Source organism: Engraulis encrasicolus, chromosome 15, assembly GCF_034702125.1.
Source record: "Engraulis encrasicolus isolate BLACKSEA-1 chromosome 15, IST_EnEncr_1.0, whole genome shotgun sequence".
Lineage (NCBI taxonomy): Eukaryota > Metazoa > Chordata > Actinopteri > Clupeiformes > Engraulidae > Engraulis > Engraulis encrasicolus.
In genome coordinates, this window is record NC_085871.1 from 8,133,058 (window position 1) to 8,154,910 (window position 21,853).

Sequence of the window (21,853 nt, forward strand, 5' to 3'; positions counted from 1 at the left end):
CGGGGAGAACATTTTAGAATGCCTCAAGGTGGCTCAGGCAAACAGCTACAGTATATCACGAAAGTGAATACACCCCTCACAGTTTTGCAGATTTTTGAGTATATCTTTTCATAGGAAAGCATTACAGAAATGTAACTTTGACACAATGATTAGTGACCTTTTAACAACATATTTAACCGCTTAAATTTCTTTTTCACTCAGAAAAAAGCAAAATACAGCCATTAATGTTTGAACATGTACTCACAAAAGTGAGTACACCCCAGATTAAAATCCGGTAGAGAAGGGGCTATGTTGGCTCGAATCGTCTCGAAATGAAAAGGGATGACAAGGGAGGTCATCAGTGTGCGTTTCAACCTTTCTTTGCATTGAACTTTTACATTTTGAGTCTGCATCTGGCTTAAATAGATTGGTGTGAGATTTGAATGCAATCCTATGGAGAATATCATGATCTGCTTCAGTAGTCACAGTGCATGTTGACATGCATGTTTCTTTTAGGTGTATTTCAGATTGCCAATGTTGACAGCATTCATGCATCCCCAAACCATGTCAGTCCCACTACCATGCTTGGCTTATGAGAGGATACACCTTTTTTGTACAAACCCCAACTCCGATGAAGTTGGGACGTTTGGTAAACAGTGAATAAAATCAAAATGCTATCATTTTCAAAGCATTCAATCTATTCATTAGATGGAGAATAGTGAAAAGACAACATATTAAGTGTTAAAACCGAGAAAAAATATTGTTTTGGGGGACATATGTACTCATTTCTAATTTGATAAATCCAACACGTCTCAAAAGAGTTGGGACGGGGACAATAAATGGCAGCAAATGTCGAGGAAGACTAAAAACAAAACAAAAGACAACACTTAACAGTTAAATACATTAACCGATGAGATGATTTTATATAAAAAACAGTGTTAATTCCTATCTTGGACATGATTTCACTAGCTTAAATGGTGGGTGTATTCCTTGTCATGTTTTGCAATGTTTTCCTTTCTGTAGTGCTTACAGTGGACAGGTCTTGACCAAAAACCCACCATTTTATCACCTGCTGGTCCTTATGATGGAGCCAAACTGTTAAAACATAGTAGAGAATGCAATTTGACCTTACTATGTGGCAGTAATCGAAGATCTCCCTTCAAAATATAATGCATGAGTGGCTTTTCATGCTGTTTAAAACCCATTTATACCATTCAGCACTGTATTTAACTCTACAGATGAGTGAGAACATCTTAACCAATGCACTACTGCACCCGCATGCCATCATGGAGGCTGACTTTTGAAGCTAGCACTAACACAAGTTGGATGGTCCATTTTCACTGTAGCACAGGATGTGCAATGCTCTATTATTGTCAAAAAGAATGGACTTCTACAACTTCTGCTGACTTCTGTAAGCAAAGGACAGTTTCCCATGTCTTCCGGGTCTATTTCAAGTGAGCTCAGGTGCTTAGGAGAATGTTACACCCCTGTATCATTTTCATGCATTAAGCATTCTTAATATGGTCAATTTTCAATAGCTCTAATTCCTGGAGTGCTAGAGTGAGACTACAGCCAATATATATTTCATGATGTCATAAACCTATACAATGATTTTATTAACAAAAATATGTCTTATATGCACTCAATCGTGGTAAATCAAAGGGAATTCAAAAATGTATGTAATAACTATGGTAATTATTCCCTTTGCATCTTTAATTCTGAGTGACTCAGCCTCTCTGTGATGATCTTATACCTGGACACCTATATTGTCCGTCAGTACAATTCATTTTGAAATGTTCTTCTTTGTTGTTTTATCTTATTTGGATGTTTACTAAATTTCACTGATCCCCGTCCCAACTCTTTTGAGACGTGTTGGATTTATCAAATTAGAAATGAGTACATATGTCCCCCAAAACAATATGTTTTCTCGGTTTTAACACTTAATATGTTGTCTTTTCACTATTCTCCATCTAATGAATAGATTGAATGTTTTGAAAATGATAGCATTTTGATTTTATTCACTGTTTACCAAACGTCCCAACTTCATCGGAGTTGGGGTTTGTAAAACTCACTTGTTTACCACCACACATGCTTGACACCATCTAAAGCAAATTTGTTTATCTTGGTCTCTTCAGATCACACAACATGGTTCCAGTGATCCATATCCTTGGTCTGTTCATCTCTCTTGAGACCAAGATAAACAAATTTGCTTTAGATGGTGTCAAGCATGTGTGGTGGTAAACAAGTGAGTTTTACAAAAAAGGTGTATCCTCTCATAAGCCAAGCATGGTAGTGAGACTGACATGGTTTGGGGATGCATGAATGCTGTCAACATTGGCAATCTGAAATACACCTAAAAGAAACATACATGTCAACATGCACTGTGACTACTGAAGCAGATCATGATATTCTCCATAGGATTGCATTCAAATCTCACACCAATCTATTTAAGCCAGATGCAGACTCAAAATGTAAAAGTTCAATGCAAAGAAAGGTTGAAACGCACACTGATGACCTCCCTTGTCGTCCCTTTTCATTTCGTTTCATTTCGAGACGATTCGAGCCAACATAGCCCCTTCTCTACCGGATTTTAATCTGGGGTGTACTCACTTTTGTGAGTACATGTTCAAACATTAATGGCTGTATTTTGTTTTTTTTCTGAGTGAACAAGAAATTTAAGCGGTTAAATATGTTGTTAAAAGGTCACTAATCATTGTGTCAAAGTTAAATTTCTGTAATGCTTTCCTATGAAAAGATATACTCAAAAATCTGCAAAACTGTGAGGGGTGTATTCACTTTCGTGATATACTGTAGTGGCAGCTGATTGAAGGAGGAGAAGGAGAGTGTGACGGAGGACGAGACAGAGAGTGAAGAGAAGAGGTAGGAGGACATTCTAGTGCTTCAATATCGGCAGGAGCTGTGAGAAGTTTCATATTGAGCAGGGAAGATGAAGGCTGTGTCAGGGTTGTTACTGTAGTCACAGAAACTTTTTTTCAGTTTTTTTTTTATATAATAAGAGTAGGCATACATAAACATACATATGTGAATACACATGTGGGGAGCGCGCACGCGCTCGTGTGTGTGTGTGTGTGTGTGTGTGTGTGTGTGTGTGTGTGTGTGTGTGTGTGTGTGTGTGTGTGTGTGTGTGTGTGTGTGTGTGTGTGTGTGTGTGTGACGCGTGCGTGTGTGTGTGTGTGTGTGTGTGTGTGTGTGTGTGACGCGTGCGTGTGTGTGTGCATAATGTCCATGTACTTGGTACATTGCTACTTGGCATACTCTGTACATTGTAGATGCTTGTACATGCGTATGTTAATGTCTGTGTGTGTTTGTGAGTGTATGCACACACAAGTCTGGGTAACACTTTACAATAAGGTTACGTGAGTAATGACGGAATAATGTCTGAAGTAATGACTGATTAATAGTGAATAAACATGTGATTCATGCATGCAGTAATGTCTACTCCATTAGTAGTCAATACATAATGATGAATTACTCATGATTGGAATAATAATGATTCACTATGAAGTAAATGTGGTACATCAGGGGTTAATTAAGGGTGTGAGATCCAAATGTTAATAAATCATGTGCTAACATTTCAGAAAAAGATCATACCATATCTTTCCAATCATATATGAATCAGACCTTAACGGTGCATGAGTAATAATGGAATCATATGGTCAGTTATTCCCCAACTGTTAGGGTTGTTACAAAGGGTCTTGCATGACCTGCTCCTCGGTTCTCTGAAATGCTGTTCCGGGTCTTGGCGTGCAACCATGTCCTCATATTCAAAGGTCTCCAGAGATGGCTGTTTGCATCCAAACGTGAGACACATCCCACGCGTAAACCACTACAACCAGCAGACCCTGATCTGGAGGATCACACAGTTTCTCTCCAAACTCGCCTTCCTCTTTTGTGCCCTCTCACTCTTTCCGCGGACTGATTCAGGTATAACTGTCACTGGATCGATATGGCATGCCTTTTATCCACAGTGGTAATACTGGATTAGTAAAATCCTGCAATTAATTTATCAATGATGAACCACATTTACTTTGAACTGCAAACATAATTTATGAATTATTTCACCATAATACAGACCATGAATTGGAATCACTGACCATATGATTTCATTATTACTCATGCACAGTTAATTAAGGTCTGATTCATATATGATCAGAAGGTATGATCTTTTTCCGAAACGTTAACACATGATTTATTAACATTTGGATCTCACACCCTTAATTAACCCCTGACGTACCACATTTACTTCATAGTGAGTCATTCATCATTATGTATTGACTACTAATAATGTAGACATTACTGCATGCATGAATCATATGTTTATTCACTATTAATCAGTCATTACTTCAGACATTATTCCGTCATTACTCAGGTAACCTTATTGTAAAGTGTTACCCAAGTCTGTAATATGTTTGTACATTTGCTACTGTCTGCGTGTGTATGTGTGTATACAGTATGTGAACTCACGGCCTCTGTGTGGATGGGGTGTACAGCGAAGAGGAGGGCGGTGAGGAAGGCCAGGCGTCGGTCGTCAAACACGCAGCACTCGCAGGTGTGCAGGAGCATGGCCGTCACCACACAGTGCAGACACACGTTCACCACGTGGAAGTGGAACGGCTCCATGTCGCCCAGCAGGATGTTCAACCTGCAGTGACAGACAATTAACAAACTGTTAACGTTATCATTCTTACTATGATAGTCAGGCTGGCTGCTTGCTTCTACTCTACTTCCTCTTCGTCTTTGTCGTCATCATCAGCAGCAGCAGCAGCAGTACACTTGTCAAGTCAGTACCAGGCATACTACACAAGTGACAACAGGGTAGCAAGTGCAATAGTGCAATAATAACATTCCTTAGCCCCTATCTTGGGTTTTACTATTTTTAATTTTAATATGCATCAATGTCATCATCATCAGTATCGTCATGATTTTGGCTTTGAAATATGTCACAATAATATTTGACGTTTCACTATATTATGTTGTGTAATTAGTTAGCTGACACTTTTGCAGTTTGTATTCCTATAAGGACAGTCCCTGGAAGACAATTCACCTACAGCAGTGTGAAGACTAAATGTCTTCCTCAAGGGATAACAAATAATGAGGGTACAGGAGATTACTGGTTATTCATTCCCAAACCCATACGCAGACCTATCCTTCAGGTTGACAGATCAAATAAAGAAATTCTAAATCTCAAGAGCAAGAATTAACTGGATACAGCTTTCCTCTTACCCACTGACACTGTAACATTTCCTCCTGACTTACAGTACTGCACAGGTAATCCAGTGGAGCGAGAATAAAAATGGTGTGGCAGGGATGAACATGAGGAGGAGGAAGCGTTATATTACCAGGACTAGTACCAGGATTATTTTGTCACACAGTCAGTCCTACTGGGTTGGGAACAGCTCTTTAGGACATGACTCCACTGAATTTAATTAGGCTGAATTCTTTCAGACAGATTTAAATCTCTCTCTCTCTCTTTCTCTCACTCCTGGAGCAGGGGTGGGGAGTGGGCGTCTTGCTCCAAGACAGTATTACTCACTATAATGTATCCCCCATAATAGCCCCATCTAAATCAAAGTCCCATCTACAGATCTTTTCTAATTAAGCTACATGCAGTAGTCAACGCAGGTGAAATCCATTCTGGTAATGAAATTACAAAAAGGCTGCCTTCATTACAGAACAAGGACGCCTCTCTTGACAATACAGATGAACAGAGCCAACCCCTCTGCCTTGCAAGGGGTGGATCAAGGTTAAATCTTTCCCTTTTGGGAGCATCAAATCAAACACATTACCTCTAGCAGGGAGTTAAAATGAGGAGGGCAAAACCCCCTTTCCATCAGCTGCAGCAGGTCTGCTCTAAGCACAAGGCTGTCTGGTGACAGAGTATAGTGGAAAGCGCGCACATCCAGCAGAAAAGCATCAGCAAGTGCCAAATCTAAAAACGGTCACATGTAGGAGCCGCAAAAGCTGCTTGCTACTGCTTGCAAAAGACTTAATTTACTTGGAGCAACGTTTCGATCATAGATTTTCTTCAGGGATCTTCGGGCATCAGTGCTGTCTGGTGGCCATATTTCACAGGCCTGATTGATGTGAATGGTTTCCTGGTGCAAAGGGAGGGAAGGCATTTAACTCCCTTATGTGTATGTGCATCAAACTTCCACCCCAGAAGTTCATCGCTCACGCAACCAGAGTCCCTCAGGGATTAGATGAGATGTGCAGACGGGCAGATTCATGTGTTCCTGCCTAAAGGGACAAGTAGAGTCAGCTGTGTAGCAGATGTGTGTGTGTAGGGTTTAATATTTTTCCCGAAAATGGCATGAATCAAATCCCGGGATCTGACGGCCCATTTCCCGGGAATCCCGGGAAATCCCGGGTTTTTTTTTTTTTTTTCAAAATTTTTTTATCTAGTCATGTAGAGGCTATAATTCAACTGTTCCTCCCAAAATGGCATTTTGTATCAAGTTGTTACTGTTTGTATTATTGGGAGAAAGGAATTAAGATTAAGCTCTCCTATCCACCAACACAATAATAAAGAAGTGTAAGAGGATAGCCTGTGCGCAGCATGCAGCCAAAGAAAGTAGATCTAACAAGAAGCGTCATTTTGTTTCTTTTCCGGTATCCACTTTATGTCGGGTGAACGCCCCTTTAGGAGACCTTCGGTTAGGAGACCTTCGGAGTCCTGAGGTTGAGAATCAATGAAGTCCCCTTAGCGCTGTAGATGGCGGTAGCGCCCGTCGTGTGCAAATACCACGAAAAGAGAAGAAGAAGGAGGGACAACGCCCCCTTAGGAGACCCTATTTTGAGCACTCGCTTTTGCATTGAGTGGGCGTGTTTCGAGTCCTCTTTATTAAATATCCAACCTCTTTGATGCAGCGCTTATCAATGACGGTGGATTGTTGGTGGAGCTCACGACTTTCACCTATAAGTTTGATGCAACAGTGGGTTGGCTATTCTCCATTAAGGAATTGTGTTTGAGGTTGTGCACAAATCATGGCACATTGTCCTCCACCTGTGGATAGTATACACGTCTACCGCCAGCTTCATGAGAACAATGTTTCACTGTCGGCTACTGTGATAAGCGGTGGGAAATATAGCCTATACGATGTCATCTCAATAGTGGAGTTCCGTGCATGGGATTTCATCTGGGTCAGTCAGAAATGGCAGTTTGCTTTAGCGCCAGGAAGAGTGTTTTTTCAAACAAGAAAACTGGTTCATCATAGGCAGGTATGCATGGCTAAACTGACTTTACCGTTTGCCCAAGTGCTATCGTTTTCCTCTGGTAATAGCACCGGGCGTCACTACAGTTAGGTGACCTCGCGCGCATAATAAACCCATTAAAATATAGGCATAGACTTCAGTGTCTTTCAGAGCAATATGAACCAATCAACTCGGCTTTGCAACTAAACAAAATACTTTCTTGATGTCTACTTAACTAAAATAAGCTGCATTTTGTCTAATATTTGGAGACATCGCCTTGCCCTTTCTGCAGAGCGATTTTGGGAAGCGCCTCTCTCTCGTTCTCTCTCTAGTTCTCTCGCTCACACACAAAGCGACGCTTGCACTCTTCGCAAGACATGTCACTTGACTCATCTTGTTGGATAGACCAGCCAAACTTGCAAGCTAGATAGCCAATAGTTTCGATTGTGCTGCTTGGGGAGGAGGCAAAATTGGTACAATTTAGGCTGCATGAAAGCATACACGTTAACTTTCACGTTGTGCGATGGATGGAGACAAGTTTGGAATCGCTCCCTCTCTCACCCTCTCTCGCTCACACACACACGCGACGTAATTCTCTGCACTCTTCGCAAGACACTTGACTCGTCTTATTGGATACCATCCAAACTTGTAAGCTAGATAGCCAATAGTTTCGATTGTGCTGCTTGGACTGGATGTATTTAAACTGTTAAAATTTAGGCTGCATTAAAGCATCCACACGTTTCAACTTTCACGTTGTGCGATGGGTGGAGACAAGTTGGGAATCGCTATAAGTTAGAGATTTTTTTTAAACATGGGCTGGCAAGATGTAAATTACCTGCACTGCTTGAAAAAGACGATCGACTATGTGCCTCAGGCATCTTAAATACTAAAAACTAATAGGCGGATGGCGGGCGGATTCGGTTTTGGAAATTGGAGAAAAAACATTAGGGCGGGTGGATTAGAAATTCTGAGAAGCGGTTGCGGATGAAATAATACGTCAACCGCGCACCTCAGACATTGCTGAAATGGGCCTGTACTGCTGCTGCTTAAATGAGCCTGAAGTGTTACCGCTGCTAGATGGCACTGTTGCTTATGTTGCTGGGACAACAAATAGACACGCACTTAAAAAATTTTCCCGGTTTCCCGTCATGGCTTTCCCGGGAAACGGGAAATTGTTTTGATCAGATTTCCCGGGAATCCCGGGTCCCGGGATTAAACCCTAGTGTGTGTGTGTGTGTGAGTGTGTGTGTGTGTCTGTGTGATGAAGATAGAGTAGAAGAGGTACTGTGGAGGTTAACATTGCCAGTCAAGAGGAGCACCCTCGCCCACACATAATGTCTACTTCAGTACAGCTCCATCTACTAGTCATGTCTCTTTCTCTCTTTACTCCAAACTGTATGCTTTCCTGTTTGGCTTGCTCCAAAATTATCTCTGCCCTTTTAAAGGATCACCTTTACAACCTGTTTTTCATTTTGACTCTTCAGCTTTAGTCATGATTCCCTTTTACCCCTTATTAGGACTGTGTAATACATCAAATGTATATCACAATATCAATATTGCTGTGAAACTATATCAAATTTCATAACGTTGTGTTGATACAGCATTTTGTCAATTTGTTTATACTGTACTGCCAAAAGGTAGGCTACACTACCCACAATACATTCCCCTCTCGCGAGTGCAGAGCAGGCCTGCTAACCAACACTCATGCAGAGCACCAGTATGTGTTTTTGTGAGGGAAGATTGTGAATAAACCTTGGCATGTTTTTCTTTTTTCTTTTAAAACAGTGTTCCAACACATAAAATAAGAAACAGACGTGCAATAAGTCAAAGTCAAATACGTCAAAGATAAAAAAAAATAAAAATAATAATAATAATTAAAAAAACAGAAATCAACATGATACACACATCAGCTGTCTTCCCAGGGGGAACAGTGCTTCTAAGGCTTGTTTGCACTATGAGAATGCAATTATGCCGTATATATTAATGACGATATGTGTATTTTAGGAATTCTAGAATTTTCATTCCTCTTCCTTTATGATTAATGCAGATATACAGTAGACAGCAGGCTTCTCCCTCATGTAAACCACTCGAGTCTCCTCATTAACACTTGAGTGACAGGGCATGCACTGTGGTATCTCCAGCTATAGTGTGTATAAATAGAAGCATAAGTGTGCAGTCAGTGAAGCATAGGTAGGTAAGGCCTGATGCTGACCCCGGACAAAAACACGAGTCATGTTCCAGACCTGTCACAAAGCATTTGCCTTTATGACTCAAAAGCTGCCTGGTATTCACGTGTGTAAATGAAGTGAGTGTCTGTGTGTGTCTGTGTGTCTGTGTGTGTGTGTGTGTGTGTGTGTGTGTGTGTGTGTGTGTGTGTGTGTGTGTGTGTGTGTGATTACATCACATTCAAAGGAGAAAAATACAAGAAATAATAAATAGTAGTAAAATAATGTAATGTAAGTAGTATTTACATCTCTTTTAAAGAGGTATGCCTTTACGGTATGCATCATAAGAGGAGTTGAAGAGCTTGAATTGTAACTGAGGTCCATCCAAATCACTGTGTATTATTCACATAATATTCAGCAGCTTCTAATGCTATACGGACAACCTTCAACCTTCTCTCCTACAGTAGTTTCATCTGCATTTTAAGACTGTGATGCCATATGCCAGATAGATAATGTTCCATCAGATCAAACAAATACATCTATTAGATTTCAAACGAGCTGATCTGGTACAGTATGCATGTATGCAGACTAAACATGGTGGATACTGTGGATTCTGAAGCCGGCTTACCCATGACTGATCTAGTGAATTAACCTCCAGAGGCTGCTGAAAGGAGCCAGTGAAGCTCTGCCAAACAAAGTGCATCTATGCCAATGTGAAATGGCCCATGAAAGGGAGCACTCCTGGCCTAACTCCTCTGCTTGATTTCTTGCTCTGGGCTCTTGGATATGACTGACAACTGTACGTCTTTCTAGTTCATCCATTGCTCAGGCTCTCACAGCTCCTTACAGCATGCATGAGCCACAGGGCACTGGTCCATTATCTACATCATGCAGTTTTAAATTGTGTGAAAGGGAAGCAAGCTGCACCAGAAAGCAAGCTGCTCCAGAAAGCAGGCCTCACCAGTAACCGACAAAAGAGGATTCTGGAAGTTCTTTCTGATTTCAATGCACTCAGTGTCCATGCAGAGCTGGTTAAAGAACATGTGATACAATAATAATAATAATAAAAAAACATGACTTGTGTGCTTCTGCATTGGCAGAGCAGCAGATCGTCAAAGGAAATCCAGGCTGATTATTTGTTTACTTGCTTGTTTTTAACCATCAATGTCTCTCCTCTTTGCCTGTCTTTCTTTCAGATTGTGTGTTGCAGATTATGCAGTGTGTGTGTGTGATCATACAGACATACATTGTCACATTGAATCATAATTGAGCGATATGTAGGCCTAACGCCTCCCTCCAAACCACGATTTAGCCTACAGTAGTTACAGCTATATCTATTGGCAACTCACAAGTTAATCACAAAACTGATCAACTCCCACTCCCAACATTAGCCTACGCGTTTAGTGCACAGTTTCAACTCCTCATTAATAAAACAGTAGGCCTACAATGACAGCAGGTCAACCAACACAAACTTGACATACAACACCTTTTAGTGCACCTGTTGCGACTGAACGAGGACGTTGGAGAGCAAGATGCACAGGGGTCTGACAGACTAGGACTCTTGCCCCAAAAGTCATTGCTGAAGATGTTCCTCAAACTGGAGCCAGGTCTGACGTCTGGGTTGTTGGAGATTGCCCATACGTTGTCGTGCACAAACTTGCTGTAGCAGAGACCGCAGACCGCCAACAGCACGGCATAGCAGAGGGTACCGTTGCCTAGAGTAGAGTAGAGTAGAGTGGAGTAGAGTAACTTTATTGATTCAGGAGTGCAGAGATCCAAAGTGGGCGGTTGATCTTTCCCCGGTTGTGCGCTGTCATGTCGCCTCTGGACTGCAACGCCGATCGCGCTGGGTGTGATGATGCCAAGATAGGGTGACCAGATTTGGATTTGTAAAAAGGAGGACACTTTTTTTTTTGAGGAGGGGGGGGGGGGTCATCGGTGTATCTGTGTATCTACAGGTATGAAAGTATATATGGGTATGAGGTATGATAGTAGGCCTATAAAGTATCAACGCATCCAAAATGGTCATTTGTTTAAAAGCCACTCTAACTTTTTGGCATGCACATTCATTTGTCTACCATAAATGACAATTAAAATCTCTTCAGTTACGCCTATAGGCCTATCACATAATGTATTTGATCATATGATGCAGAGTGTGCCTTTGTTACAATCCTAGTAGGCCTAACACCTATATTGGAGTAGCTTAACAGCATATCAATGCAGCTCAATTTCATAGGCCTATTCTAATTTCTGCATTAGGTTTTTAAAAATAGATTCACCATCATGTACGCCCATCTCAGCCATTCCCCACAAAGATGAACAGTATTAGGCTATATAACATTGGAAACTAAATATAAAAAACACAACATTTGTGGTTTTCAACTGAATTGATAATGAAGTTCTATTAGGCTACATTTTAGGCTTAATATGTTTATAAGACACCTCACAATTTACCCCTCCACTGTCATCCATTAGGCCTATTTAGATAGGCTATTTGTAGTGGCATGGTGCTCAGAGATTAGCAATGGGCACTGCAGCCATTAAGAGAGGAACTGGAGTTTTACCTACCATTAATAAGATAACCCATACAGCGTTATCAATAACTGCAAAGGCAATAGACAGAAGAAGAAGCTGATGAAGAAGAAGCTTAATTTCTTAACTCAGGAATGAGTCCTTCTAGCTCCGAGAAATTGCTTTTGCAAATAACTTGGAAATGTCAGATCATGAAAGAATTTTTAGGCTAAGTCTTGTGACAAGGTGTAACAAAACTTGTACCTCCCTAAATGATGGATTTGGTGGTGTTACTAGGCATACTCCTGTGTTAGATTACCTTCATACCTGGTTTCACACGCGGGATTTTTTTTCAACTCCACCGCGAACGTGCATTGCAGTCCGTCGAACCGGCGGACAGATGCGCTTTCGCTTGTAAACATGGGGCGCACTGGCTAGTCCCCTAGGCTACTTCTTTCGGACACATGGTGCGAAGTGGCTAGATTTGATGAGAAGGGCGTGACTAATTTGTGAACGGTAGAGAGAAACCTGGAGTGGAGTCAAATGGAACGGAGTGAAAATTACAGTGCAGATGAATTAGGTCTATATTTCAGGCAGTCCAACAAAATCCCGGACATTTCTGAAATTCCCCCCGGACATTTTTTTAGATCTCAAAAGTAGGACATGTCCGGGGAAAACCGGACGTCTGGTCACCCTATGCAAAGATGCTCAGAGTCCCATTTCTGAGCAGCTCACTGACGCACTGGCAGTGAGCGGGCATAGACAGAATCCTGTTGATGCAAACGGGGAGAAACCGCCTCCCGATGCATGCCATGCGCTATGAGCTTTTGCAAAGAGCGTGTGTGTTTTGTGTGCGTGTGTGCCTGCGCGAAGTGCGTGCGAGTGAGCGATCGAGAGAGAGAGATTAATTTGCACCTCCTAGACAGAAAATCAATAAAAAGCAGTGAAGTATTTTGGACGATGATTGCAATGCAGTGTAGACTTTCAGTCCACCTATAAATAATAAACAAATGATAGCAACGGGCGAGTGCTTTAATGACTTTTTGTTATTCATGGTTCCGCGAGATGACACAGTAGCTAGCTCACTCTGTTTTTACAATACTGAAATGTCTGCACCCTTGATAAAGTTGGAAAAACTTTTCCCAAGAACAATTTGCAAGGATTAATTTTCACTGGATGAAATCCTTTGATGAATAATGCATTTTTGTAAGCGCCAAGTCGGACAAATTAACAAACTGTATCTTCGCCTTTTTCCATTGCATACAGTTTTGCTGAACAGTGGGCCAACAACTAATTACACTGAGTGAAAAGTGTGTGAAGGTGGTGCAATTTCATATTCAGTGAGCGTGTTGAACTTGATCAAGGTCACCAGCTTTAATAAGTAATTTATATTTATATAGTAATGAGAATTTTAATGTCAGTAACCCTTTTCAGGCTTTTCAGTGAGGTAGGGTTGGATGAGTAAAGGCCCAGCATTAGTGAGGCCCTTGCAAGCACATATTATAAGGATAAACAATAAGTATAAAATCACATTTAGTTGGAGGCTAGCCGTCTACAGGCAGAAATGAGTAGGCCTATAACACTGATCATCATCGTGTCATTATAGTTTTGATAAAATTGATATCCACATAATATAAGGATTACACTATCTTGTTTTTTTGTTTAAAGCTTACTCATAACACACAGGGAAAAAACAAATGTGCCCTTTCTTAACAGACATACACAGCATTGGAGCATTTTAGGCCTCCTTCCGCAACTCACTATTCTAAAATCTGACATTTCATGCAGACACACTCTGCTCCCAAAATATCCTGGACAAACTTGACAAGCAAGCCTCCATCTGTGCTGTGTGGGAGGACGAATGCTGACGGATAAAAGCAGGCTCAGTCTTTTGACGGATGAGTTGGGATAAAGAATTAGGTCTGTGCTTCCCTGTGGGGTAGTGAGGGTTTAACGCGGTTACTCTCTATCCTTCACTACCAGCAGCAAGGGCAAAAGACAGACAGCACCAGGGCTGTGACATCTGGACAGGACAAGACACCACTGTCTCTGAGCTGCTAGCTTTTAACCAACACATCACAGCAGCACACTGTACACATAATTTGTACATTTAACGATTTGTATTCACTGATTTGTCAAAACGTGGATTGCCTTGTTTGCCAACAGTTAATGCTCAAAAATAACAAGATACTTTCATGTTTTCCCTCATGGGAATGCAATGCTGCCCCAATGCCCTGGTACTGGGTGTACCACCAGTACCAGTGATTCAATGCAATGCTTTCATGCAACATGACACAGTAGATAGTGTAAGTGGCAGAGTGGCACAGCATGGGCAGGACAGGAGGGACGGGGGCAGTTTAGAGAAGAGTGGGCAGAGAGATGTGTCAGCAAGTCTTTAGCTGCAGGACAGCAGCTCCCTGATCCAGAGGTAAGACAAATGGATAGAGAGAGAGAGAGAGACAGAGAGACTATGCATGTACCTTCCACACTAGCTTTTCATCTCCATATATTGGCAGGGTGAGTGAAGGATACCGGAGGAAAGAACAGCATGGCAACAGGCCACTGCAGAGACAAGAGAAAGAACAAACGAGGAGAGGAAAAGGTTGAAGAGGAAATGGGTTGTTGTTTACTGCACGACCGCAGAGCTGATGAGCTGACGAAGATGCCTCGCTACCAGGGCCGGGTTAACATACAGGCTAGATATGGCAGCGGCCTAGGGGCCCCCAACTGCCAGGGGGCCCCTGATTGGTCAAAAGTTAGAATTTGAAGAATTGTGACGAGATGCAATGCAAAACACACACCTGTAATGCACATTCAAGTTAGAGCCAAGGCCAAAGGGGACACACATTGTGTGCAGTCACAGCAAGGCTGGGCAGTCATGTTCAGGCACACCCTAATCACGCTGAAGCTGGGCAGGTACACTAATCATGATTAATGAAGCATGCTGATCATGGGACCTCGAGGGTGGTATGATCTTAATCAATCTGAATAGATAAACAAGTTCAGACACAAAATGTGAAAAAGCTACTTAGCAGACTCTGATACTCTGAGACACACATTACAGGACAGCAGTCATACACAAACACTCTAAGTATTCAGGCCTACATTATCATCATTAGTATTGCTGTTAGTAGCCTATTATTACACTTTTACAATAGACAATTATATTATTACAATTATATTTCAAGATCCTTGAAAAGTGTCCATGAGCCCATGGTATCCTCTGGACATTTCCATTATTTCTCAGGCGCAGAAAACACACCATAATTACTCTGCTCTCAAATTATTTTTCCTTTTTTGCTAGATGAGTGTGAGAGGACTCAAAATAGGGCTACGTTTGTTCAATTTTCCAATACATTTTTGGGGTGGGCTACTTTTTCAGAGATTGTGGTGGACATTTGCACACATACCTTAGACTTGCGCAATTCAATGCTGTACTACGAAACATCATCAATGTGGTCAAGATTCATTTCAGAGCACAGTGTGCAGACAGGCTGGTGGGCTTTCACAGATACATACCAGCAGTAAACGTGCCGTCGGTTTAAATACCAGCGGTCAATGGTCTGTGAAGAACCAATAAGAAGGCCAAAATTGCTCATGGCATAGCCGTATTCTCACAAAGGCAACGCAACAAGGTCCATCTTGAAAGTGTTTTATACAATCATCATTACAGCTCAATAGCTGATAGCCGCCAAATGAGGCGTTTCATTTCTGAAGTCACTACCGCTGTCACAGTGGCTCATCCTGAGAATACTGTAGGTCCGTTAGGACAGTGGTTCCCAACCAGGGGTACGTGTACCACCAGGGTTACGCGAGCACGTTGCAGGGGGTACTTGGAAAAATGTCATTATTGTAACAAATGTATGGAGCAGTCACATCAGGACAGAGAAAGCGATATAGAATATGAATAAGAGGGTACTCATGGCACAACTAAGAGGCCTAAGGGGTACGCGAGACAAAAAAGGTTGGGAAACACTGCGTTAGGAAATAAGAGGAACAGGATGATTAAACCATGCAGGGACTAAAATATCACATCTAAATTCTAAAATCATACATATAAAATAAGGGACTTCTGATGTTAGAAGTTATGGTTAAAAGGGCAGATTTATTTTGTTTAGATTTACATACAGTATTACAGGAAATTCGTGCTTAAAGGGACACTCCACCCATTTGCATTAGGCTTTCCATTGTTAGACACCCAGTCTTTTGAATGGTCGTGCAACAATCTCTCAATTCCCCCTGAGACAGGAGAAATCCGTATTCACCTCTTAACGCTTCCTCCTACAATGATGTAAAAATCGGCATTTTGCATCATTATAGGAGGAAGTGTAAGAGAGGTGGATTTCTGTTGAGACTACAAGCCTTTTCCCCACCCTTTTAGCCCCGCCCATAGGGGGTTGGACCTAATGCGCTAACAGACCTATCACAGATCAGTGTGCCAGTGCTTTTGAAATCACTAGCCCCGTACGACTTTGTTGCGAGCGACGATGTTGCAAAAGGCACGTGAGCGAAAACTTGTTGTCACAATGTGGGTGTTATTAAATACAGCGCATTTGCAGTCGGCCACAAATATGAACGAGACGATGAGCTCGCACCGGTTTGCTCTACTAACACACCACGTGTGAGGAGTGGGGGGACAGGCAGTGAGGAGGAGCTGAAGTGGGGACCTGCGCAAACTTGTGTAGAGGTGTGAGACAAGACCCATATACACACGTGAGTGAGTTGTTGACCAACCAGTTCATGGGCGCGTGACCTCGGAGGCAGTCCGCCGACGAGCGCCGACGAGCGTTGAAGGGGATAAGCAACTGCAGAGGTTGCAAGATCTGACTGCAGCAGCATTCATCCCGCGATAGTTTTACACCATGTGACATGTCACCTCGTCAACGCAACGTCGACGAAATTTCGAAGTTTGACAGGAAATCTAACCGTCATGCAGCATTTTCATCCAGGGTGCATTGCTGTCTAAATGCGCATTCATGCGTTGATGACAACTCGATCGCACCTACTGAGGCTCCAGTAAGTCACTGCAGAGCTGCCTGGGTGTGGCCTGTGGAACTTGAGCATTGCAATGCATTATGGGGATTGTTGTCACAAATCCACAAACACTAAAAAGTCATTTTCTGCCTTTTCTTGGCCAAGAAGGCACCAAATTTGAAATGTATGCTACTATTCTACTACATATATGACCCACTTTCAATACATATTCATGTCTCCACCGGTGGAATGCCCCTTTAAGGGTTTCAGAATACTTCCCCACACCCAACTCAATGTGACCTTTCATCCAGTGAGGGTTTCAACAGTTAGGCACAAACATCATGTTTGGGTAAATATGAGATTGCCTGCACAGTAAGCCCCAATAGCCTATGGGTTCGTGTGAAAAATAAGGTACTTCAACCGAAATGCTATCAGTGTACATACTCGCAGTCAACAATTCTGAACAAAATTACATTACATTGGTTCTTGCATTATTGGTATCTCAAGCGGTCAGCCTTTCCTTTCCCGTTTATGTATGCCCCCCCCTCTCCCTCCCTCTCTCGCTCTCTCACACACACACACAAAGGTGTCTCATCCGCAGCAAACTCATGTTATATGGATGCCCGTGGAATATTTGCAAAGTGCGCAGCTGAAAGCTTGGGAGATGTAGGAGTCTCAGGTGGAAGTGGATGGCGTCTTTAATCCAGAGCCCCTGAGGTGGCAACAGGCCTCACCTGAGCAGCAGTGGCCCTCATGTGGCCCTCATAGTCCCGATATGTGGCCCTCATGGTCCCCTGTTCCTCCTCACAGCCTGGAAGTGGGTCAGAGGTTCTGACAGGCGCAGCCATGCACAGCAGAGGTGTGACAGCTAGCTGCCACAGGGGAACAGGCACACCTCTCCTCTCCTCACACCTCCAGGCACACGCACAGTCACACACACACACACACACCTGCTCATCGGTGCTTCTCCTGCCTGTCTCTCTCTGGTTCTTGTGCTGTTCCAGTCAGCATGAAAAGCATTCAAATATAATCAATATAAGCCAGGTCCAATGGAAGATTTGTGCGTGATTGACGTTTCTTTTTTCTCACCATCAAATTAACAAATGACAAAGAAAGAGAAAGCGGTAAAGAACGAGATAAGGGGAGTGGACAAATGTATGGAGAGGAGAGGAGAGGGGAGTAGCCCATGACTGTTCGCATCAGGCTACATCGCGAGAGATAGACCCAAAAATTGCCTCACTGCACTGATTAATATGACACTTAATTAATGACACTAAACTGATGAATTTATTCTAGCCGAGACATCATATCATTCAGGACGGCCACATACGCAGTAGAGAGGGGCATTGGAGAACAGACTCAGAGCGCAGAGTGAGGGACAGAGAGAAGGAGGGACTTAGATTCTTACAGACATCCCACTGTGTTCAGGATGTGCCTGCTGTTAATTTCAAGTGACATTTTTTTGTTTCTTGTATTAAGACTGGTTTGGATGTATGATGTTTCATTTCCAGTTCAATTGTTTGCATTTCTGCAATTTTGCATTGCATTGTCATATTGTAATGAATAGGCTATAGCAAATGTAGGCCTAGGCCTATATGAAAGACATAGCCTATAGGTAAAGCCTATATTTCTAATTTGAACAATAAGCAAAATCAAAGGCTACATATGCAAATTTTGATTATAATCGATAAGGAATCGAATCGTTTCGAAGAATTGATAAGTGAACCGGAATCGTGAAATCCTTAAAGGGACACTGTGCAGGAAATGGTCAAAAAAGGTACTGCAACTATGCTGCTTATTGAAATTGGGCTGCCTATTGCCAAATTTGATCTTTACATGAAAGTTTACTAAGTATTAAACAAATATTTTCTAGTATGGTCCAAGTCCAGCCATTTTTCCAGCTAAATATGGCTATTTTTGGAAATTCAAAATGGCGGACCATGGAGAAGATCCTCCTTTTCATGTATGAAAAGTGCAGTTTTTCCAGTCATAGTGAATACTTAGAATTTTAATGGTGGTGGTAAGTATTCATGAAAAAGGTAACATTAGTGAATGGGCAGCATGGATTCTGGAAATAAACAACTAAAAATCTCACACAGTGTCCCGTCCTTATTCTTTGTAAATATTTTAGCATTTCTCCATCCCAAAGACGCACGGCATGATTTCAATGGTCCGGTTTGTTCCGTTTTGATGGTTATAGGGACGCCCTGAGTTGTGCCCCCCTCTTGTCATCTTGAGGCATAGGCCAAACGGGTCACCATCGCTTCATCAGCAATACTGAAGGAAACTGTCCGATGTACAGAGAGGGCGCGCCGAGATGGTTGCTACGGGTTAGAAAATATCTCTGGAGCACCTTTGAACGCTGCGTTGGATTTTAGACATCGCAATTCATCATTCAGCGTTTTATTTCAAAACATTCTAGCTTTTCTATTTGACAATAAGTGATGACATCATTTGTTACCACAACCATGGTGATGGGAATGCTTGGCGCTATATGGAATGCGCTCTCGTTCTACTGACTGTCACTACCGAATTTTGCCACAACTCCATGCCAATGTGTCGTGACATCACGTTACCACAACAAATCTTGGTGATGGCAACGCATACATAAGAGGTTATACAGAGCCTGGCCGAGAAAACCCAACAACATGTTCATGTCTCCAATTAAAGGGGCCCGAGTGAAAGGTTTTGCTACTGCATCTCAAAGCGCACTTCCATACCGTGCCTCATCATCATGAGTTGCCTTCCTCCCCTGCGTCGACCATGGGCATGACCGTTCGCATCAGGCTACATCGCGAGGAGAAAGACTAAAATTTGTCTCACTGCACTGATCTATTCTTTGCAAATAGGCTATAGCACACCGTATCGTCCAACGCGCACGGCATCGTAACTTTGGCGACGGTCAAGCCAACTTACAATTTTGGTTCATTTGTTCTTAGGCTATCATGTAATGCTCTGGTGTTGATCCTACGCGCAACTGGATTTTTTAAATCAGCACAGGAGTTTACGGTCAACTCATTTGTATTTTACCATGAGGTGTGGGTGCCAAGTGTCAACACCAAAACGGACCAAAGGAACGAGACGGATCAAAATGGATCATGTTTACCGCTGAAACACAATTAAGACTCTGGTGTATTTATTATCCAATATTAATAGCACCCACATTTTCCATAAAATATGAACAATTGTTCATTAAATTTACTTTTACAATAGGTTTGGCAGCATACTGTTGATGGGAATCCCTTTCACCCTCCATCTCGCCTGCCCATCTCTCCCACCCACAGATTATCATCCATTTCAGAGGAAAATCCTTTAAGAAGTTCAGAATACCTTTCAAAATTAATGATACATATTTACAATGGTAAACATGATCCGTTTTGGTCTGTGCAGTTGGTTTCGATGGTTATAAGGGCTCCGAGTTGTTTCGCTCCTCTTGTCATCTTGAGGCATTAACAGGTCGCCATCGCTTCATCAGCAACAGGAAACTGGCCAATGTCCATGCAGTGTGCACTGGCTTTTTAACGCTGAAAAGCTGGACGTACAGCTGCGGTAATTTGCTTAAAAACTAGGTGGCATCGCAATCCATCGTTTCCATATCCTATGTATTTCACAACATGGTGTTTTCTTTCAAAATAGTTAGGCATTTCTCCTTGACAATAAGTGATGACATCATGTGTTACCACAACAAACCTTGGTGATGGGAATGATTGGCGCTTTATGGAATGCACTCTCGTTCTACTGACCGTCACTACAGAATTTTGCCACAACTCCATGGCAATGTGTACTGAGTACTGACATCACGTTACCAAAACAAATGTTGGTGATGGAAACGCAGGCATAAGAGGTTACACAGAGCCTTGCCGAGAAAACCCAACATGTCCCGTGCGCCCGCGTGGTAGGCCTACTGCATCTCAAAGCGCACTTCCACACCGTCTCATCATGAATTGCCTTCCTTCTCTGCGTCGACCATGGGCATGGACGTTCGCATCAGGCTACATCGCGAGGGGAAAGACTAAAATTTGCCTAACTGCACTGATGTAGGCCTTATTCTTTGTAGGCTATTGCATACTATATCGTCCAAAGGCGCACGGCACCGTAACTTTGGCTACGGGCAAGCCAACTTGGGCTACAATTTCGGTTCATTTGTTTTTATATCACGTAGGCCTAATGCTCTGGTGTTGTTCCTACGCGCAACTGGATTTTTTTAATCGGCAAAGGAGGGCACGGCCAACTCTTTTGTATTTTAGCATGAGGTGTGGGGTGTCCTTTGACGCCGAAACGGACCAATGGAACGAGACCAATCAAAATGGATCATGTTTACCGCCTACACACAATTAAGACTCTGATGTAGGCTATTTATTATCCAATGATAATAGCACCCACATTTCCATAAAATATGAACAATTGTTCATAACTTTACTTTTCCAATAGGTTTGACAGTAAGCCTATACAGTTGATGGGAATCACTTTCAACCTTCATCTCGCCTGCCCATAACTCCCACCCACAGATTAGCATCCATTTCAGAAGAAAAGGTCCTTTAAAAGTTGAGAATACATTTCGACATTAATGATAACTATTTTTCAATGGTAAACATGGTCCGTTTCGATGGAAGTTGTTTCGCAACACTAGAGGAAACTGGCCAATTTGCATGCAGGGCGCACGGGCATTTAAACGCCATTTGAAAAGTTGGATGTAGGCCTACAGCGGCGGTAATTTACTTAAAAAATAGGCACCGCAATCCATCGTTTCCATCTAGCCTATTCTAATCTACAACATGGTGTTTTCTTTCCAAACAGTTTGACATTTCTCCTTGAAAATAAGTGATGCCAGCATGTGTTAGCCTACCACAACAAACCATGGTGATGGGAATGATTGGCGCTTCATGGAATGCGCTCTCGTTCTACTGACTGTCACTACCGAATTTTGCCACAACTCCATGGCAATGTGTACTGACATCACGTTACCAAAACAAATGTTGGTGATGGCAACGCAGGCATAAGATGTTACAAAG

General features: G+C 42.3%; 1 pseudogene; it reads right to left on the minus strand.

Moving 5' to 3' along the window:
• Positions 1–19,726, minus strand: part of LOC134464803 (protein O-mannosyl-transferase TMTC1-like) — a 116,921-nt pseudogene extending 97,195 nt beyond the window's left edge.
• Positions 19,727–21,853: the final 2,127 nt, after the last annotated feature.